Source organism: Mauremys reevesii, linkage group 1 (assembly GCF_016161935.1).
Source record: "Mauremys reevesii isolate NIE-2019 linkage group 1, ASM1616193v1, whole genome shotgun sequence".
Classification (NCBI taxonomy): Eukaryota; Metazoa; Chordata; order Testudines; family Geoemydidae; genus Mauremys; species Mauremys reevesii.
The window spans coordinates 193610750-193631680 of record NC_052623.1 but is presented as its reverse complement, the minus strand read 5'-3'; the positions used below and the strand labels follow the sequence as shown (position 1 = coordinate 193631680).

General features: G+C 44.6%; 1 long non-coding RNA gene across 2 annotated transcripts in view; it reads left to right on the top strand.

The window, feature by feature from the left end:
- Positions 1-20931, top strand: part of LOC120387190 — a 258424-nt gene that overhangs the window by 51543 nt on the left and 185950 nt on the right. For both annotated transcript variants that reach the window (XR_005590067.1, XR_005590061.1), the window contains exon 3: positions 6249-6384. This is a non-coding gene — a long non-coding RNA (uncharacterized LOC120387190). The remainder of the gene's footprint in view (positions 1-6248; positions 6385-20931) is intronic.

Below are 20931 nucleotides of genomic sequence, written 5' to 3'. Positions count from 1 at the left end.
CACTTAAAGCTAAATTTTACTAGTCTCAAGCACTTGCAAACGTCCACAACAGATTAGTAAAACACCCCCAACCCTTGATAATTACCAAAGCTGAGTGTGGCTTTCGAGTGACACAGCGGCAGCCCGTCTGCCGCTGGGGAACACAAGCTGCATCCAGAGGGAGAGACCAGTCCCGAAGAGTCCCCAAACAAGTCCCCTTATTTATACATTAGTAATAGAATGACATGTCCCTTAAAGAAACCTTGTTAAGTAAGCAGTTTCAAGCAAGAGATTCCTTCTGATTGATTAACCAGGTGTGGGTCTTTCCAGAGCCTGCAGCCTTGAGACCCCAGTAAACATTCCTGAGGACATATCCTGCTCTTCTAACATGTATCAGCAACTTCAACACAATTCTTATCAGGAAGGATGCAGGGTCAAGCTGCCCTTTCCGTGGCACCCCAAAACCCCCCTCCCCTCATGCCTTGGTCAAGCTGAGACTTGCTTTGAACAGCTTGCTGACTAAGCTGTCTTTAACAATAAGCCATAGTGGTTTCAGGCACTTTACTGGTTTGCCAAAGTCTCCCTGTACAAGTCCCAGCATTTGCATTCTCCAGGATTGGGTCCAGAACTGCTCAGAACAAGTGATGACTATTTACTACCAAACAGTACAATTCACTCTGGCTGCTTTGGAAGGTGCTATGCCTTTATATTAATCACAATTTGTTGGGTGACCTTCCGTTCATAAGTACAAGTCAGCAAAACAAAACAAAATCCCTCGCCATGTTTCTCACTCGTATAGTGAAAAGCAGTCAGATCTTGGAAGCGAATATGAAAAATCCTAAGCATCAAAATGCCTTTAACATCTTTATTAGTAAACAAACACCGAGAAGCTACATTTCTTGTGACACTGAGTTATAGAACAGTGTATTCTATCGTTGCTCTCCATCCTTCCTCCCTCCCCCCAGCTCGCCTATTTGGTAGCTGATTCCAGAGGCCAATGACAATGTTCATGTCTCTTTCAAGTTGAATGCATTTGCTCTGTGTTTTGAGAGGCTTGCTTTCCTGCCCTTGGGTATCAAGTCACGCTATGTGGGGGAAAAATGCAGGAATTCATGGACTGTTAAGTGCTCAGCCACTGCACTTTCCTAAGTGAAGGCAACTGGTGAGCCAAGTGCAGCGTTTAGAAATTTAAGAAAATATGTCTCCACTGGGAATGCTTGCTTATTCCATTTACCCCAGAACTGCAACTTAAAATGAAAAGAAAAAAAACAATGTAGAGATTGCTTCAGAGGAGAGAGTCAGGTATGGAGATCAGATTTTTTTATTATATATAGCTATAGAGGAAAGTGACTTTTCCCCTCATTGAATTTATTGACCCACATAAAGAAACCACTTCACTTTGAACCCGTTACTTTAGATCTACTTTTTCTAAAGTTCTCTCTTATTGTGAAACATTAAAATAATTTTTGAATGACATAATTCAGAATAGGTGAAGTTCTAGAACATGCTTCCATGGGGAACAGTAGGGACAAAAAACCTAAGTTTTCAAGACTGAATTGAAAGTTTTTATAGAGGGAATGGTATGATGAGATTGCCTAAAATGATATGTCACCCATCTGTGACTGCTAGTGGCAAATATCCCTAAAGGACAGAGATGGGACACTAGATGGGGAGGGCGCTGAGTTACTACAGTGAATTCGTTCCCAAGTGTCTGGCTGGTGGGTCTTGCCAGGGTCTAACTGATCACCATATTTGGGGTCAGGAAGGAATTTCCCCCCAGGTCAGATTGGCAGTGCTCCTGGGAATTTTTCCTATTCCTCTGCAGCATGGGGCACAGGTCATTTGCTGGTTTAAATTATTGTAAATCATGGATTCTCTGTAACTTGACTTCTTTAAGCCCTAATTTGAGGACTTCAGTAACTCAGCCAGAGGTTAGGGGTCTATTACAGGAGTGGGTGGGTGAGGTTTTGTGGCCTGCCACATACAGGATGTCAGACTAGATTATCATGATGGTTCCTTCTCGCCTTAAAGTCTGTAAGGTCTGTAGTGGTATTTTATATTTGTGTCATGTCTTCCATTGTGAAGAATCCCAATGTGTTGAACAAACTGTACTCTACATGGATTTCTTTACACACCACTGAAATGTAGCTTCTTCTGGAGTAGAACAGGACAGTTGCTCTGTAGCAGCTACACAGCACACCAAATTTTTTTGGCATCAAACTGTGCCAACAATTCCCCAGATGAAAAATATTGTGGAGAATAGGTTCTTTCTTTATACGGGGCTATAAATGTGCATGGCACTGTATGAACTAGTAAAAGAGGTGGAATCCTGGCCCAATGGGGGTAGGACCAAGATCTATATTCCTACTCCTGAACACTTACAATCTAAGTTAAGACCTGCCCTGACAAGGTCATGTAACGCATTTTAGACTGAAGAGAGGATGACTTCAGTTTTGTGTGTGAAGATTATTTCAATTCTGATTTCTCAGCTCTTTGCTAGTTGTGGCATTAAATGGTGAGATGCTTAGTGTTAGGATGACCAGATGTCCCATTTTTATAGGGACAGTCCTGTTTTTGGGGACTTTTTCTTATATAGGTGCTTATTACCCCCACCCCCCGTCCTGTTTTTTTTTCCACAGTTGCTATCTGGTCACCCTACTTAGTATTCTTCCTCCTAGACAAATATTCTTGCAGTCTGCTAACCTGCTCCCTGGGATGGCAAATCAGTTTTTAAAATATTAGTGATCATAAATGGGAAACCAATGTCTTATTGGTCACAATAAGGTAGAACAATGTGTTGCAACGTTTGCAGTATGTCTCCTCCTCCTTCTTTCTCGACACTTCCCTGTTCAGGGTTGGCAACTTTCATAGTCTTTCAAATTGCATGATTGTGCACCTGCCTGTCATGCAAATCGGTCTCTCTAAAGTTTGTTGATATCCAGTTAATGTACTGATGTTGTGGTCTCCCCTTGGTCATCTTCCATCCAAGATCATTGAAATGGCCATCTTACCAATATAACACTCGGTTCCTTGATGAACATGCCCATACCAACATAACCTAGCCCCTTCAACTTGTCCTCAGAGAGTCAACCTGCATTAGGTCTCTCAGAACCTCATTTCATTTTCCTGCCCTTCGACCCTCAATCATAGAATATATTGGCCTTTTTCTGCCTGTGTCTGAGGCCATGTCTACACTTACTGGGGATCGATGCAGCAGGGGTTGATTTAGTAGGTCTAGTGAAGACCTGCTAAATCAACCACAGAGCACTCTCCAGTCGACTCGGTACTCCACTGGAATGAGAAATGTAAGGTAAGTCAGCAGGAGAGTGTCACCCATTGATGCAGCGCAGTGAAGACACTGCAGTAAGTTGATCTCAGCTATGTTGATTCCACCTACCTTATTCATGTAGCTGGAATAGCGTAACTTAGGTCGACTTACCCCAGTAGTGTAGACAAGGCCTTAGTAACCTCCCGTAATGGGGTGTACCTGGTCCTTTGTGGCCCCCTACTGGAGGCCCTGTAGTCCTACTCTCCCTACAGCTTTTCTAGGCAGGCCTGGAGGAGTCACCTTCCATGCTTCTTTCCTGGGGCAGGATAACAGTCTATCAGAGCCCAGAAGGCTCAGATAAAAGGAGCTGCAGGGCTTTAGCAGGGCAGTTCTTGGCTGGAATCGGAGGGTGAGGAAGGGTGCTCACCATGGCCTAGTAAATGGCTGCATTTACTGGGCCATGGAGGGAGAGGACCAGAGAATGTTCACCCTTTAACAGGTAAAAGGAAAGGGACCAGTTGGGAGGAGACCCAGGGAATAACAGCAGTGACTAAAGGAGGCAGAATGTGGCTGCTGATTATAGTGTCCCTGGGTTGGGACCCGGAGTAGTGGACAGGTCCAGGTCCCCCCGTTGGCCACTAGTGAAGTGGCCTAAGCCCTGAGCCCTGAGAAAGTACCCTTTAAAAGCTTGAGAAAAGGGCTGGAGGTGTGCCTGAAGACCCTGCAGAGAGCTGACAGTTTGAACTATTTGCTACTATGGGCGGGGTCCATTTTTTTAATTGTGTGACTTGGTTGGAGGGCTGAGCTATTGAAGATCCACCTAACGAGGCCTGCGACCAATAGGGGTGCCAGGAATGGGGAAAAGATTGCAGTACCAGCCCAGCCATTAGGAGGCACTCCAGAGGTGAGGGCCAACCCATTACATCACCCTGTGATAAGGGCTCGGGTCTCTGTGTGATTCAGCTTTTTAGGAGCTAGCCTTTGAAATATCCTGTGTGAGTGATCTCTCCCTGTAAGAATAGTTCAGGGTCCACCTTCTAGCTTACCTTGGTCTTCGGTCCCTGATACTTACTGGGCAAAGAGACCAATCTCTACTGAGGGAATGTAGGTTTCTTGTATGTGGCTCCTTTTAATGCCCCATGCTTAATGATCACCCAGTAACAAGGTTCTGGGTCGCCTGTCCTGTGCTTATTTAGCCACAAGTTGCTTTGGCATGCCAGCCCTTAAACAGGGTGTAAGATCTCAGCCCTCTCAACTGTAAAATAGTGGGGCCTTTTTCGTGCCTCAGGACCATTGCTGTGTAAGTGCTGGCTAAGAAATGCACAGGCCCAGGGTCACCATTATTTTTCATTAATCATCTTTGTTTAAAACATTGCTTTAGCTAAATACATAATACTGGTTCATTAGAAATCAATTAAATCATTGATTTATAACTGTCATCCCTGAGGACCATTTTTGTGGTGGAGCATAGTGGGGGCTGGGTGGAGAAGGACTCTGGTAAGGGGACGGGATGTGACAGTGCCGTGGCTCCAGCCCTGCTGTTCAAACTCAGAGACATGGCACAAATTGATCAGCCCCCGTGTGTGGTCGGCTGGCCAGGTGGCTGCTCTCAGAACAGGATTCATTGTCTACAGTATTGATCTGTAAAGAGTGCAGCAGAACCCTGTTCTTATATGGTCAATGAAGTACACTAATTCCAGTGAAAATGGGGGCACAAGGATCTGTATGGATTGGGTAAAAGTCAGAAAGAAAAAGGTTCAGTTAATTATGGGGATGGGGGTTGAGGACTATTGAAACTCAAGACCTGATACACATCCCTTACCCTGTGCCGCTCGGGGCTTCGATGGCAATTTAAACGGACTGGGGTTCTGGCCACTGCCATGGTAGCAGCGGCTGGGAGCCCCGGGCCCTTTTAAATTGCTGGGCCCCGGTGCAGCTGTCCACTTTTGTCACCTCCCCTCCTGCTCCCCTTTACCACCCCCCGTCGGCGGTGTCCCTGCTGGTACCGCTTTAACATCAGCTGCGTATTGGCCGGTACTGGCGGCCACTTCTTACCGGTAGCGGCCCACTTTCACCTCTGACTAGAACCTTTAGGATTTCTCCTAGAATATTCATATCCTTTTCTAGAAGATAGAAAGAACAATCTTTTCTCATAGACTCGCTAAGTGGGTTTCAGGTAGCATCATAGCCTGCTACAAGAGCACTTTTCCCTGTTTAGCAAAAAAGAAGTACCAAAGTTAGTGCAAAGGGTATATTTAGTTGCAAATAAACATGTTTTAATGTTTATTGACCGTTGACCATAACTTTTCTTTAGGAACATAAGGTACGAATGCAAAACAAGATTAAAATCCATTACACCTCTGCCTCAAGTCCTCGATATAACGCTGTCCTTGGGAGCCAAAATATATCACCACATTATAGGTGAAACTGTTTTATATTGAACTTGCTTTGATCCACCGGAGTGCACAGCCCCCACCCCGGGAGCACTGCTTTACCAAATTTGTATCCAAATTTGTGTTATATCAGGTGGTGTTATATCAAGGTACCGGTGTATTTAAATTAAGGTTTCCAGCTTGTTGATTTAAATCATGATTAAAATTAGTAATTTAAATTGTGATTTAAATCAATCCACTCTGGTATGGAAGCACTAGTCCTGCTGGTCTCATTAGCAAAAATCTTGGAAGCAAAACAAAAAGGATCAAACTGAGTCCTCAGACTCTGTCTTATGAGCTCATTACAGCTCTCAGGTCTTGTGGTGCTGATCTGAGCCCTGCGAACCAATTCACTACACTTCCTTGCAAAATAGAATTAATTCTTATTGTAAACACATCTGCAGGTAAAGCCATCTTCATCTTATGAAATAGATTTTTTTTCTTACCCATTTGAGAAGATGAAAGGGGATCATGCATGTCATGTTCTACGGTTTTCTCTTCTTTACATTTAAATGTGGTATGCTGGTAGGGCACTGTTTTTTTTTTTTTGTTTGTTTTGTTTTCTTCAGGTAGAAGTTAAGACTGTCTCCCTAAACTGGTGTCTGATTACATGAACAAGAAATGTTACCCAGATGCATTAATAACCCACATTTTGCCTTTTGATAAAATCAATGAAGGATTTGAATTGCTGCAGACATGGAAAAGGTGAGTGTTTTTATTTTTTTATCTTCATGATAATTTCTTGAGTCAGTTTGATGTATGAATTGCCAGAGAGAGATTCTGTCATTTCTTCACCAGTTTTGTGATCAATAGGAGATGGATTCAAAATGGAAACTGAAGGCAGCTGGGGTGATGGAGAGGGTCAATGAGGACAAATTTGGAGGTAGTTTCGGTCACACATGGATCAGTGACAGCCAGTCTGGAGGCAGTGCAGTCACATGGGGAGACAGAACAAAGCTGGAGGTAGTGGGGGGTTTACCGAGGGTCAATAAGAATAAACTTGGAGGCAGTCAGGGACAGTGAGGCTATGTATCAAGGCAGAGGGGCTAGGAGTGTGATGGTGGAGGCAGTGTGGCCAGGTGGGGTGAAGTAGAGCCAGGCTGGAGGCAGTGTGGTTGTGCAGCTGTCAATGAGAATAAATTTGGAGGCAATCAGTCATGGAGGGGGTCGATAAGGGTGAGTCTGGAGGTAGTAGGGTCACGGGGTCAAAGAGAAAGGCTGGAGGTAGTCAGGGTCACACAAGGTGAGGCTGATGGCAGTGGGGCTTGCTCAGGGGCACAGTTGCCAACTTGCATGTGGTAAATAAGCGCCCCACCTTTCACAACAAGCCAGAAATCAAGCTAATCCCCTTTCAAAACAAGCCAATCCCGAAGAACCCCAACACTCTATGACTAGATCGGACTGTGGTGGGCCTGCTGTGCACCCTTGACTCTCTCCCCCCTTGCCCTTGTTTGCCCTCCACCGCCCCACCTCTGCTTGCCGGGAGCCGATCAATTAAAAAAATAAAAAAAGCAGCTACAAAAAGCCGCAAGCCAAACAAGCAACAAGCCAAAAACTAGCCAACAAGCCAATTAAGCCAAAACCAAGCCCAATTTCTGTTTTTTCCAAACAAGTTTGGCATGTCTGCTCAGGAGTCATGGAGAGCAAGGGTGGAAGCAGTGGGGTAATGTAGGGGTTGCCAGCACCACAGCCTAACCACCTGAGCTAGCTGGCCCACTAAAGGTACTCCTGCCTTGGCCATTTTGGAAAGGAGCAAAAGGCCCCTGAGGGGACTTTGTGGCCTCTGGAACAACATAGGCAGGTCGGGGCCAGTTTCTCGGCAGGGGGATTAGCACTTGCTTTACATTCTAGAACTTGTAGGATTGATACCTGCATTCTCCAGGTGCTGGGACAATGGCTCTTACCTGCTTCCTGGGGAAGGATTGGGCCACCTCCCTCTCTCTTCTTTTGGCCCATTGCATGTAGCGGCCTTAGAGAAGGGCAAGAACCACAGGCTCAAGCCCACAGGCTCAAGCCCACATCCAGGTAGCTAGCAAAAAGCATAGAGACTCAAACCCACAATGTTGATGTTAACACCATAGTTCTACCCACTGAACTAGCCTGCCGGGGAGAAGGCCACCTCCCACAGCCATTTCAGAGACAAGCAACTGGCTGCAATGGGACAACATTAGATTAGGGCCCTATTTTTGCAAGGTGGATTAGCCCAAATAGTGGAGTGCTCGCTCTGTATACAAGCCTCAGTGGCATTGATACCTGAATTCACCAGCCTGCTGTGGTAGGGGAAGCCATCCTTTTCTTATGGCTTTGCTCAAGACCCTACTGCCATCTCTTTGTCTCACTGGCACCAGACAGGTCAGCTGAAGGTGGGGAATTAGCTCAAGCAGTAGACTGCTCGCCCAGAACTGGGGTGAGGTGGTGAGCCTCGCTCTTCATAACAGTGAAGTGAAATTACCCACCTTGGGCCACAGAGAGGATCAGGCCTACAACCATGGCTTTATTAGTGCCACACACCAACCAGCTGAACTAGCCAGACCACAAGAAAAACACTCCCACAGCGATTTCAGAAAGGAGCAACAGGTGACCTTGTGGCCTCTGGCATGGCATGGGTGGGTCAGGGCCAGCTTCCAGTCAGAGGGATCAGCTCAGCTGGTACAGCATTGCTTTACATGCAAGTGGATGTAGGATCAATGCCTGCATTCTCCAATGGAAGGCTGCTGGCGGGGGTGGGGTTGCACACACCAGGCCCTTGTTCGTTCTTTTTAGAAGGTGTCACCAGCCAGGGGGCCGAGCCATTCAGTGCCCCTCTCCCCATTCAGCCTCCGAAGAATTGAGCCATGGCAGGGCTGGTGGACAGCGGATGCTGCCTAACAGCTAGGACAATTAGTTCAAGTGGTAGAATGCTTGCTCTAAATAGGAGAGGTAGCATGATTGATGCCCAGTGCTCTGCAGGTATCACACAGCAAGGTCAGGGTCTCGGAGAGACACTTATTGAAACAGTAAAGGTGGTTGTGTCACATTTGTCAGCAGCATCCCAAGGACCAAAAAATTAGTGTTGGATTTTCATGCATAGCTCCCATTCAAGAAAGTGGAAGTCATGTGCATGCTTCTGATAAGTTTACCTCCCAAACAACGTTTATTTTACATTTTTGTAACTGTTTCTCATTCTAACTAGGCAACATGCCACTTTAGAAAGAGCCATACCATTGTACCCTATTCAGCATGACTTTAGAAATGTAATCATTTATTGCTTTCCAAATGCATTTATCGTGACCTAAAAAGTCTCTACTATGCTTTAGCAGAATTACTGTCCTATTCTCACTGATTTATAGGGCAGACTATTGCCCAAGAAAAATAAATTCTGAGAACCTAGCAGAGTATAAAAGCATAACTGTCTGCTGAAGAATCGCATGACTTAAAGAAATTGATTCCGCTAAGAAAGCAGCATAATGTGTGCAAAGCTATGGGCCTGATGCTGGTCATATTTTTACTGCTATAACTCAGGAGTAACTCCAGCAAAGTCAATAGAGTACACCGTGTAAAACTGGAGTGAGGCGCGAATTGGGACCTACATCTTCAAAGTGGCCAACATTTTAATTTAAATGAGAAACGTATTCCCCGATAAACCTCATGGTATTAAAAAAAAAAAAAGAGCACCCACTTGCCAAACTAATCTACATTTGGGGTTTGTACATCTCTCTCTATCCCAGTGGTTCTCAACCCACAACCTGCTTGTGGCCCAATCAGCATGCAGCTGTGGCTCATGTGACACCCTCAGAGCTATATATATTGTGTGCATGTGGACAACATAACTTAGAGAGCCGCATATGCGGCCCACAATGGTAAATAGGTTGAGAATCGCTGGCTTAGCCTCTTACAGTGCAGTATTAATGTTTTATCAAGAAGTGAGATTAGGGAGACTTTTGTGGAGTAGCCCCTTTACACTGTAGAGGGTGGGTCAGTAGGGGTAATGGAGGGTCTGATATTTTCCATACGCATTCCAGGAACAAGACTAGGGGATGAACTGTCTATTTTTCTCATTGTCAATGTGCAGGCGGTTGCAGTGAAGAAAGGTTTGTGTTTAAGTTAGGGGTCTACACCTGACAAATGGGAGGCAGTTTGTGAATCTGTCTGCAGTATGAGCTGTGAAGTCTGAGTGCCACAGCTGAGACTGGAGAGACACTTGAGCTTTGATGATATAAACAAAAGGGGGCTGATGGCAGGGTCTTCTCTGTGAGATCCTGTAATGTTCTGAGGTGCAATTCAGACCAGTTGGAGGTTGTATCACCACCGGCCCTGTAACCTGGGTGCCATAAATGCTCTGCTGCTAGGTCTCACAGCTGAAACACCAACAGCCAGCAGGCAAGCATGCAGCTCCCTGAGTGCTGTGTATGCCTGCTTCAGCACTCTGACCCCAGCAGTCCGCCTACATGACAACAGCTCCACCCTGGCCTCGACCCATTGGAGGGTGACTCCCAGCATAAGCCCATAACCATCTGCCCTGAAGTGTCCAGCCCTCTCCTGGAACATTCAGAGGAGTCAGAAGGTCTGTTGCTCCTTTTAAGAGACAAAAAACCAGCAGCTTGTTGCTTGGACTGGTGTTAATAATCATTTAAAGTCAAACACAGATGGATGCCAAGATGGCTTCTTCTCCATCTCATAACTTCCCAAACTCAATGTTTTGTCCCCAGACTCAGGATGCCCTCATGCTGTTCTTTCCTGCCTGTGGACTTCCCATCCCACTGCTGAGTCATATGTAAATGGGTCTTCCATTGTTTAGTCACCCCTTACTTCATTTCATTGGAGAAAGGTGGATAGCTGCCTGCCTTCCTGTCTGGGAGAAACCTGTTTATCAGCTCCACATATCCCTAACTCTTAGCAAACACAAGAATGCTAATGATCAGTGAGGTATTAGCTTTCCAGTGAAATATAACATTCCACGGTTGGGGTATATATTATGACAGCCATGTGTTGTGTGATGAGTATGTCAAGCCTGACAAGTGCTGCTGACACAGAGTAATGAACTACCACTGGGCATCTGTGTCACAGTGCCCATGACTTTTGAAATTTGGTCCCCTCTAGGTCTGACATAGGCCACATCTGATGAGCTTCATGATGTGTTGCTAACCGCATATTTATTCCCGGGCATTTACCAACAGGGGTTGGGGAGAAGGAATTATAAGGGTAGGGAGTAGTTGGAAATGGAGAGGGATTTCAGTTCTTAAGTTTTAAGGTAACTGTGACAGGGTGTCTGCCCCGCATTGGCCCTGATAGGGTTAAAACCCAGTCTGGAGGGCTGCAAGGAAACAAACAATTCCGGCAATGGCTGCAGCCAATTAGGGCCCAGACAACCCATATAAGAGGAAGCTGAAGGCCAGAGCAGGAATCTACTTCAGGAAGCCCAAAGGAGGGGACTGGCTTCCTAGAAGGCTGCAGAACTAGCACCTTGAACAGGGCTGCTAGGAGTTGCAGGCCAAAGGCCCTGGGAAGACAGTGAAGGCACCAGAGGCAGGAGCTGAAGGTTCTGGGGCTGCCTACTTGCCCCCCTCCCGCCCCGGGAGGCCCTGGATACCTTGCCAAAAGCCCACATAACAATCAAGGGAGAACAAAGAGAAGAAGTTGAGCAATAGGTCTATATGGGCCAAGAAATTAACATGCGCCACGATCAGGAAGATGAACTCTCGCAAAGAAAGAAAGCAGGTTGGTGCGCGTTCAGTTCTATCAAGGATGTCCTCCAAGGAAAAATTAACAAGGCAACACGTGCTAGCCTTTTCAACTCAACAGTACTGTGTGGCAGCAAAACATTGGCACTGACCAAGACAGAGGAACAGCAACTGTCTGTCATGGAAAGGGTGATGGAAAGAGAAATTCTGGGAATTTCAATCTGTGACTGAGTCCCTAGTGAAGTGATTAGACAGCAGAGTGGAGTGCAGGACGGCGTCGTTGAGAGCAGGCATAGTAAAATGTGATGGGCTGGGCATATAGCCAACCTCCAAAGAGATGGGAAGATTTTATTGTGAAAAGACATGGCCACATATGTAGAAGGAAGGCCAGGATATGAGAAGAATGGAAGACATGTTGTGGGGTTTGGTCCTGCTTTGAGCAGGGGGTTGGACTAGATGACCTCCTGAGGTCCCTTCAAACCCTAATATTCTACGATTGGCACAATCTATATGAGGGCTGAAGGACCGATTGATCAAGGTGATCAAAATAGTGCAATGTACCAGAAAGAACAGGTTTTATTGCCTTCATTAACATGTTTATTACAGTAGTGCCAAAGCACCAACCAACCAAAAATTGGGTTCCATTATGCTGAACACTGTACAATCATAGTACATAGTCCCTGCATCAAAGAGCTTAGACCGGACAGATACAGGGCAGGGGAAGGGGGAGAACACACAAGCAGAGTGAACTACACCATGACAGTAAAGGTTGGTTGTTGATTTTTCTTTGGGGTCAGGGGAATTAGATGGGGAAAAGTTAAATGGAGGGGGAATATTGAAAGGAAAGGGAGGGCAAGAGGGGCAGGGGAGAATTGGATAATAGAGGCAGATGTGAAGTGAAACTGAGGTGAAGAGTGTGTGTGGGAGGAAGACGGTTGGAGCTGACATCCAATCAGGACATCAGAGAAAGTCCATAACATACTAGGAAGGTTTAAAATTAATAGTAAACAATGTAAAAGAGGAAAACGGGGATTTATTCTTTGTGAAAAATCCCTGATCCCCATATAGTTTAATAAGAGCCAAGACTGTCTGTTTTGGGCCCAAAAGGCATGCGGTTTTTCTTCAAAAAATAAACTCCAAGAACTGCTGTTGCCATTAAAACTTAGATCAGTAGAAATGTGTAATTTAAGAAGGAGCAATTGAATTAAACTAACTGAGCAGTTCATTTTATCCTCTGTTAAGCATTTTACTCACAGGTTTACTACTACAGAAAGTTTAAAATTCCTCTTAGAAACACAGAACTGAAGGTTGGTTGAGGCCACACCTCTCAAAATCCCGTATCCTCCAGCTGGAAAGACTAAAATTCTAACACATGATCACAACGTTGCTAGGGAATAAGGGGAAAATAAGTAGGAAAGGAGTTAAGAACTAGCAGAGGTGAAATGTAGAGCAGTGATTTAAAGTGTCAGGTTAAAACATATTGTAACAGTATCAGAGGTCATTGCAAGACTTCACTGCAAATCATACACGAGCCTCACCATACTTTGGTGTCATTGAGCAAGGACAAACTAAATACTTTCTAGACAATGTAGCAGAATACATTCTACAGTTCTAATAATCACTGAGCCAGAATCTCCACAGTGTCTGAGCTCTACTTTGTGCAGAGAAGGTAGGTATCTTCATTGAGTTGGCCCATGATAGCCCTAGTTAGACCCGCTTAGGGGTGGCTGTAATTTATACCACTGGTGTACAGTCCCTATGGAACTTCATCCCAGTAGAGAATGGTAGCCTACATCTGCTACTCCCCTTCCCCTCCCTGTTTCCAACATGCCTCTACACTGGGGAGTAATGGAAGAGTGGGAGGGCAGTTGTTGCAGTATCTGGTTTTGTTGGATTTACTCCAGAGGGGAATTACATCCCCAGTCTAGCTCCTTGACATGGTCACAGCCATACACAAGGCCCAGAGCAAGAGATTAAAACTGGCTCATTGTATTTTGATGAGCATATGCTAATAAGGGGAGCTGGTAGTGTTCCCTGTATTTTAAGATTACCTAATGCTTTCCATTATGAAACCCTGTTTTCAGTTGCGTATAACTTTGCCAAACTTCAGCTGTTCAGGCTGAAATTTTCCATGCCAGGTGTTTGCCTTAGACTACGTTTTTTGGAAAGTTTCAGCTAAAACAGTTTAACCATTTCTCAGAATGAGACACAAAATATTTCCCCCCATATATGTCCAAAGATTCTTACAACTGCAATTCTAGTGTCTCCATTCTTTGGAGCAAGGCCTTGAACACTGGCAGGGGCAAGGCCATTTGGTAAAGGACATACCAGTTGCTGTCCCTGTAAAAAAAAATTTGGCCAAGTTCTAAACCTCTGATAAATCTCAGTTCACACATGCTCTGTAGAGATGTGTTAGATTTGGCAGCTAAAGTCTCAGAAGATGCTGTCTGGTCTGAGCAGGCTCTAGACAAAGGATGCTGGGGCTGAGCAGGACTTCCCCAGCATTTGCTCCCCTCAGTAGCCCGACACAGGTACTGAAAGCAGGGAGACTATTTCTCCTGTGCTTCCAATGCCCCCACAGCAGGTGCCCAGGAAAAGGAGACAGCCACTTGACTGGGATACAGAGGGATGAGGAATTCAAGGGGGCAGAGGCAGGCTGGGGCTGGGCAGAAGAGGAATAAAGAGGTGGCAAAGACAGGCTACAGGGGAAATATGGATAGGCTGAGGTGGGGGGACATTGGGGCAGAGGCCGAAACAGCAGATGCAGTAGCCAGAGAAAAACTCATTGAGAGAGCACAGCACACTCCCTTTCAGAACCTAAAATAGAACACATGACTCCTGACTCTCCACATACCTCTGCTGTCTATCAAATAGCTGTGAAACCCATTGGAAAAATCTATCTCATCTGCCTCTAGTGGCTGGTCCACAAAGGCTAACATCTTGCTACTGTTATCAGTTACTCCACCAACTCAAGTGATAGAGGCCAGTGCTGTGGAGCTAAAGGTTCCAGTTCTGCTCATGAGCAATGTAGGGGTAAATATGATTCCAGATAATTTGTTTTATTTATTTTTAAACCTAGGAAATTGCAATCGTATCTTTCTTTTAAAATAGTTCTTGAATGTAAATCAAGCACTCACATTAGGAAATGCCTGAATTAAAGTTGCCCAGGCAATCTTACTTTGGATCTCTTCTACATATGCATTACAACATGGTCTTTAATTATATGGATCACATCACAAATCCATGAGGGGGCTGAAATAAGGTTGTATGGTTAGCCTTAATTGTGCATTTCCTGACTTTAGAGTGCTTAACTTGCAACTTACAATTTTGCATAGAAAATAACTAAAGAAATTTAATGTTGCAATCACACAGTTCATTTTTCTACTTTATTTTCTATCTGTTTTATACACTCTAAGATACCTTAATTACAGTAAAAATTCTTTCTACCCCTAGTTATTTTATTTCCAATTTATTTAACAATCTTGTTTCCTTACCTCAGAAAGAAACCCTTCTTTTTTGGCCTCTGAATAAATTAAACAATAAACCTCTCAAGGGAATTTCCACTCATCAAGTGGATCATAAATGCAGTTTGCTCAATGAATAAAGCCTTAAAGTTATTTGGAAGAACAGAGACAACCATGAAGAATTTCCAGAAGTACTACTGAGCACTGTATAGATTAAAAATAAGGGGTGTAACTAATGGGTTCTTTTTGAATATTTATTGATTGAAAGATCAGCTGGTCAAGTTTAGTTTGTTAATCATAGACTAGATCTCTAAGATCAAACAGCACAAATGAAAAAGGCTAATTTACCAATTGTGGGGTACTAGACCTGCCCTCCTGCTCTGGTTCAAGGTGGATTATGGGTTTATGTAGACTTCTTGTCCCTTGTTTATCTCATATTCTAATTTTTGCAGTTCACTCACCATTATATCTCTACCTTCTGGTCAAGTACATTTTCATCATGTCCTACTATACCCCAAATTTCCAGTGTGCAAAAGGTTACAACAGTTTTGATCGATTTTAACATGGGTTATAGTCCACCATGTCTGCCTTTATTAATGATGTTTTATCTACTTATTCCTTTCTTGGCTTCCATTACTATCTATAACTTGTTATTTGAGGTGCTTAGCCAATCATATTTTATCTAGCAAGCATATATAAAATTAAAAACAACCTTAAGAGTATGACCTTGTCATAGCTATATAAACATATTTCCATTTGACATGCAGTTTGTTTTGTATTTGCTAATAATTCTATATAATCTCTTAGCATGCCTTTTTGCAAAACTTTATGGGAGTTCCTTAGTATAGCTAAATGCCATGGCCTTCATAAGTCAACAATAGACAAATTCTCTATCGGCTAGACTCCATTGAGGTCTTCTCTTTAGCCAGAGCAAGTGAAAAGTAGCTTCCAAATCATTGTGTGCAACCTCCTGCTTGAATCTCTGGGTTCAGATTCACCAATGCTACTCTAGAGAGGCAGGAAAATAGTGCTGAGCGGGCAAAAAACATGTCTGATGTGACCTCACTGAGATCATAGAATATCAGGGTTGGAAGGGACCTCAGGAGGTCATCTAGTCCAACCCCCTGCTCAAAGCAGGACTAATCCCCAACTAAATCATCCCATCCAGGGCTTTGTCAAGCCTGAATTTAAAAACCTCTAAGGAAGGAGATTCCACCACCTCCCTATTCCAGGGTTTCACCACCCTCTTAGTGAAAAAGTTTTTCCTAATAGCCAACCTAAACCTCCCCCACTGCAACTTGAGACCATTACTCCTTGTTCTGCCATCTGCTACCACTGAGAACAGTCTAGATCCATCCTCTTTGAAACCCCCTTTCAGGTAGTTGAAAGCAGCTATCAAATCCCCCCTCATTCTTCTCTTCTGCAGACTAAACAATCACAGTTCCCTCAGCCTCTCCTCATAATTCATGTGCTCCAGCTCCCTAATCATTTTTGTTGCCCTCCACTGGACTCTTTCCAATTTTTCCACATCTTTCTTGTAGTGTGGGGCCCAAAACTGGACACAGTGCTCCAGATGAGGCCTCACCAATGTCGAATAGAGGGGAATGATCACATCCCTCGATCTGCTGGCAGTACCCCTACTTATACAGCCCAAAATGCCGTTAGCCTTCTTGGCAACAAGGGCACACTGTCTACTCATATGCAGCTTCTCATCCACTGTAACCCCTAAGACCTTTTCTGCAGGACTGCTGCCTAGCCACTCGGTCCCTAGTCTGTAGCAGTGCATGAGATTCTTCTCTCCTAAGTGCAGGACTCTGCACTTGTCCTTGTTGAATCTCATCAGATTTCTTTTGGCCCAATCCTCTAATTTGTCTAGGTCCCTCTGTATCCTACCCCTACCCTCCAGCGTATCTACCACTCCTCCCAGTTTAGTGTCAAAAGATCAAGAGTTGAATTTTGCCCACTTGTTTTAATCATCATTGAAACCCTCTGCAGCTTAATCTTGCTGTAACTAGTTCAGATATGGTCCACCTTATTTACAGACACAAATGAGACGCTTGTATTAATATACCCTGCATTTCAATTTCATCATCAGTAGGTTTATTACTTTAACTTGGCCACTACGTAGTCCCAGTGAAAATGTAATTACAAGATGTACTTAGCAACAGGAATAGTCTTTAATTTTTCAGTTCGGTTTTTGCTTGAACTAACGAGATCTTAGTTGTCATCCTCTGGGATGCATGCCACTTCTTCACCACTGTACTCACAAGGGACTATATTAATAAATATTGATACACTTGCACTAGCCAGAAGCTGCTAAATGAACATAAAACAATAAGGAGTTTAAGCTTATTTTTTGGGGGGAGGGTGTGTGTGTGGGGGGAGGTGGGAATCTTTATGGCTAGGGGTTTCTCTTAGTGCACTAATCCTCACTCAGTCAATAAAATTAAATATGCTTTTGGCTATATTGTGTACAAGTCATCTACAAATGAACTTTTGAGCTATGCTCATTTTAAAAAAGAATTTGTAAAGCAACAAAGCATGTGAACTCTAATTTGCATGTGTCAATATTTATTTTCTCTCCATTGGCTTTAACTCCCTAACTTTGTAGAGACTATGGACATACACAGCATGTCTTCTTAAGCATCAATTACATTTTCTGAATAGTAAAATGATAGTTTTGGTGTGTAATACTATGTTAAAAGAACACTAAGAATTGCAAAGACTAGCACTTAAAAGTTACAAATCACAGAATTAAGGTTGCAACAAAGGAGACGGGTCCCACAGACAACAGTGTCCTTCACTATCCAACCCTGATTAATGCCCAGAGTATCTCCATTCTGTGCACTCAATGGCACAGGGATTCTGTGGGGAAAAAAGTGATACATCATGTAATTAGACAGTATCATAACACATAAGCACCAGGGAGCAAAATTTAGGTTGCCAGTGTAACCTAAATTCTGATTTTTTTCTTAACTTTTGAGTGTTTGACTTTGCAACCTTAATGTTTTTAACATACGTTTTTGTGGTGTGTGTGTGATTTTTCTAGGTTTTTAAACAAATTGAATAAATGAATTCCATCGTGTGGCATGGGTATTGGCACCCACATAAGTCATCAGTGGGGTTGGGACATTTAGATCCACCACACAGACTTCTGCCTCTTGAGCTAACTGAGTAACTGACAGCAAGTGTAGATTGTCATCTCCTACGTGGATCACTTTTGCCAGTGGGTATCACAGATATCTTCTGGAAGCAGAGGAATGGTGAAATTCAGGAATCTTGGTTCCTCTCCAGGTTCTGGAGGAGAGCACACTCTAGTGCACAATCTTGATCCTCTCTGCTTTGTCCCCTTCAAAATGACCCTGTTTCAGTCCTGTCCCTTCCCCACCCTTGGCTTCTTGTCCCAGTGCCACTCTCCTTGTCTACTCCATCCTAGTCTTCACTCCTCGGGTTTGCCTCCCAGTGTCCATACCTAGGCAGTCTAGTTTCCCCTTTCAGACACTCTGCCTGAGACACAATATTTCCTCCCCCCCAATTCCCAGGCCTCCCCAGCTCATTCCCAATCCCATTCTCCATCCAGTCCCAATTGCCCTTCCTGGATCCTCATCCAATCTATCTCCCAGTATCACTTCCTAGGCTCTTCCGCCAGTCTCACTCTCCCCACCCTTCCCTGCTGCCATGTCCCAGTCTCTTTGGCCAGCCAGTCCCAGTCTCCCCCACTGCCTCATCTGATCTCAGTGTTACCTCCCTACATCCAACTAGCTCCAATCACCCCATTTACCTCACTGGCTCCCAATTCCAGACACCCTGCTTAATATGTCCCAGCCTGCTTCTCCCCCTGCTTCCCATTCTCCTTGCCCCAGTCTTCTGCCTTCAATTCCCAGTCCTAGTTTACCCCCTTTCTTCTCCCTGGTCTGGCTTTTACCTCCTCTGCATTTGAACGCAGAGAGCTTCCACCTCCATGCTGCCTGGCTGCCAGCATGGGGACCATTGGAAAGCATGGGGAGAAAGGTTCCCAGCTCTCAGTTCTGGTGCCTGGACCCAGCCCAGAATAGATGGGAGCTGCCATTAGAAGGAAAAATCCAGCTTTTTCCCTTGTAGTTCAGTGCTGGAGTTTACTCAGTTGCTGCAGGGGGATGATGCATGCACAGTCTGGTCAGCACTAGGCGCCGTAAGGGGATGGAGCACACTCAGTGGGACTGGACTAGTCGGATTTTAGCTCTTAACTTTAACAGGATCTCTATCAAACATATGCAAACTGCTATTTTTAAAATGCTTATAACTGAGTCAAATCTGAGCAAGTTTTCACTGAGATTGCAAAAGGAACATCCCTGTGTCAAGGGATGCGCTACTCCCTGCAGGTGGCGAATCCTCCTGGCTGTTCTGGGGATTAGCTCTCTTCCACATCTGAAGCCTCCCCTTGTGGTCTCTCCACTTTTTTCCTTTCTCTCAGGCTGCAGTCCCCCTCTCACTCCAGGAACTGAAGTGTCCTCTTAGTGACTCAGCCCTCCGGCCAGGTCACTGTGTGGTCTCCCTTTCTGGGGTACAGAGTGTCTCTGGACATGCTGTCCAGGCAATGCCACTCTGTCAGTGGGTGGTAGGGGAACCCAGGCCCACTCACTACTCTGGGTTCCAGCCCAGGGACCCTACAACATGCAACCAAAGTCTGCTCAGTCCCCAACCTTGCTGCTCTCTCCCCGGGCTCCCTCCTCCATGGCATGGAAGTACTAGAGCATTTCAAAGAGAGGTTTCATAGTAGCAGCCGTGTTAGTCTGTATCCGCAAAAAGAACGGAGTACTTGTGGCACCTTAGAGACTAACAAATTTATTTGAGCATAAGCTTTCGTGGGCATCTGAAGAAGTGGGCTGTAGCCCACGAAAGCTTATGCTCAAATAAATTTGTTAGTCTCTAAGGTGCCACAAGTACTCCTGTTCTTATTTCAAAGAGAAGGTCTCAAGAATTTAACATGAGTAAAAATGTATTTTTTCCAAGTCTTGTCCTCAGAAATGGCTGAACTGTTTCGGGTGAAATTTCTCAAAATTAGACTACTCAGTTTTCAGTTGCTTATAACTTTGTCAAACAAGAAATATTGGGCAACCTTAAATAGCTAGTTTTATCAGCCCCTGCTATAACTATAATGTAGCAAATTTCATCTCATCAGATTCCAAATAGCCTTATGAATTTAGAAAAGCTATAAATAAGGAGCACTTTGTCAGATGCTGGAAGACACCCATCTTTTGAGTGGAAAAAACAGTTTAACAATGCACAGGTAGGATTATTGTCTGACATTGGTTCTTGGCTTCAAGGCTGGAAAAAAATGGCCAAAAATTGGTCCTGTAATCCATCACATCCCACAGGCCTTTGTAACTGCAAAGGATTGTGGCTTTAAGTCAGGAGAAGAAACAGTGGGAGCTTTTGTGGTGTTATAGGGAGCAAAGCTAAAAAGGGAGAGAAGTGATTATTGCCAGTCTCAGACTGGAGAACATAGGGGTCGATCCTGCTGATGCAGTGGCTGGAGCTTGTGGGAGGCTGGTGCTGTTGTGGCATGAAGGAAGCACCTTTGATCAGTTTATCTGCTGGGAGCCAAAAACAAGGAGAACAGAAACACCAGTGTAGTGAAGAAGGAAAGGAAGCTAATAGATGACAGGCCAGATCTTCAGCTGATGATTTCAGTGAAGCTAGGCTGATTTACACTGGAGAGAATCTGGCCTACTAAAACCCCCAGCTGACCTGCTTGTCCTAACTTCCAGACAGGGGGTGGTTTGTATCCCAAGGTAAATAGATACTTTAGCAGAACATAGTTCACTTGGGGCTGAATGGCTAACAGAGTCCTAGGCACTTTTCCATCCCTCATTTAGGAATCACACCCTATCTTCTTCCCACAATCCTTGGTTTCCTGTTCTATAGAGACAAGTTAACAATACAACATTATGGTTCCTAAGTGACCAAAGTTACTTTCTCTATCCCAGTCCAGTCCAACACTCCAGCTTTATTCATCTAGTCTCTCTAATCCATCATATTCCTCAAGCGCCTGTAACCTAGGCATCTAAAACAGTCAGACTTGTATTTTATTCCACCAGCACACACCATCCCTCATTAGAGGCGTAGGCCAACTGACACAATTGATG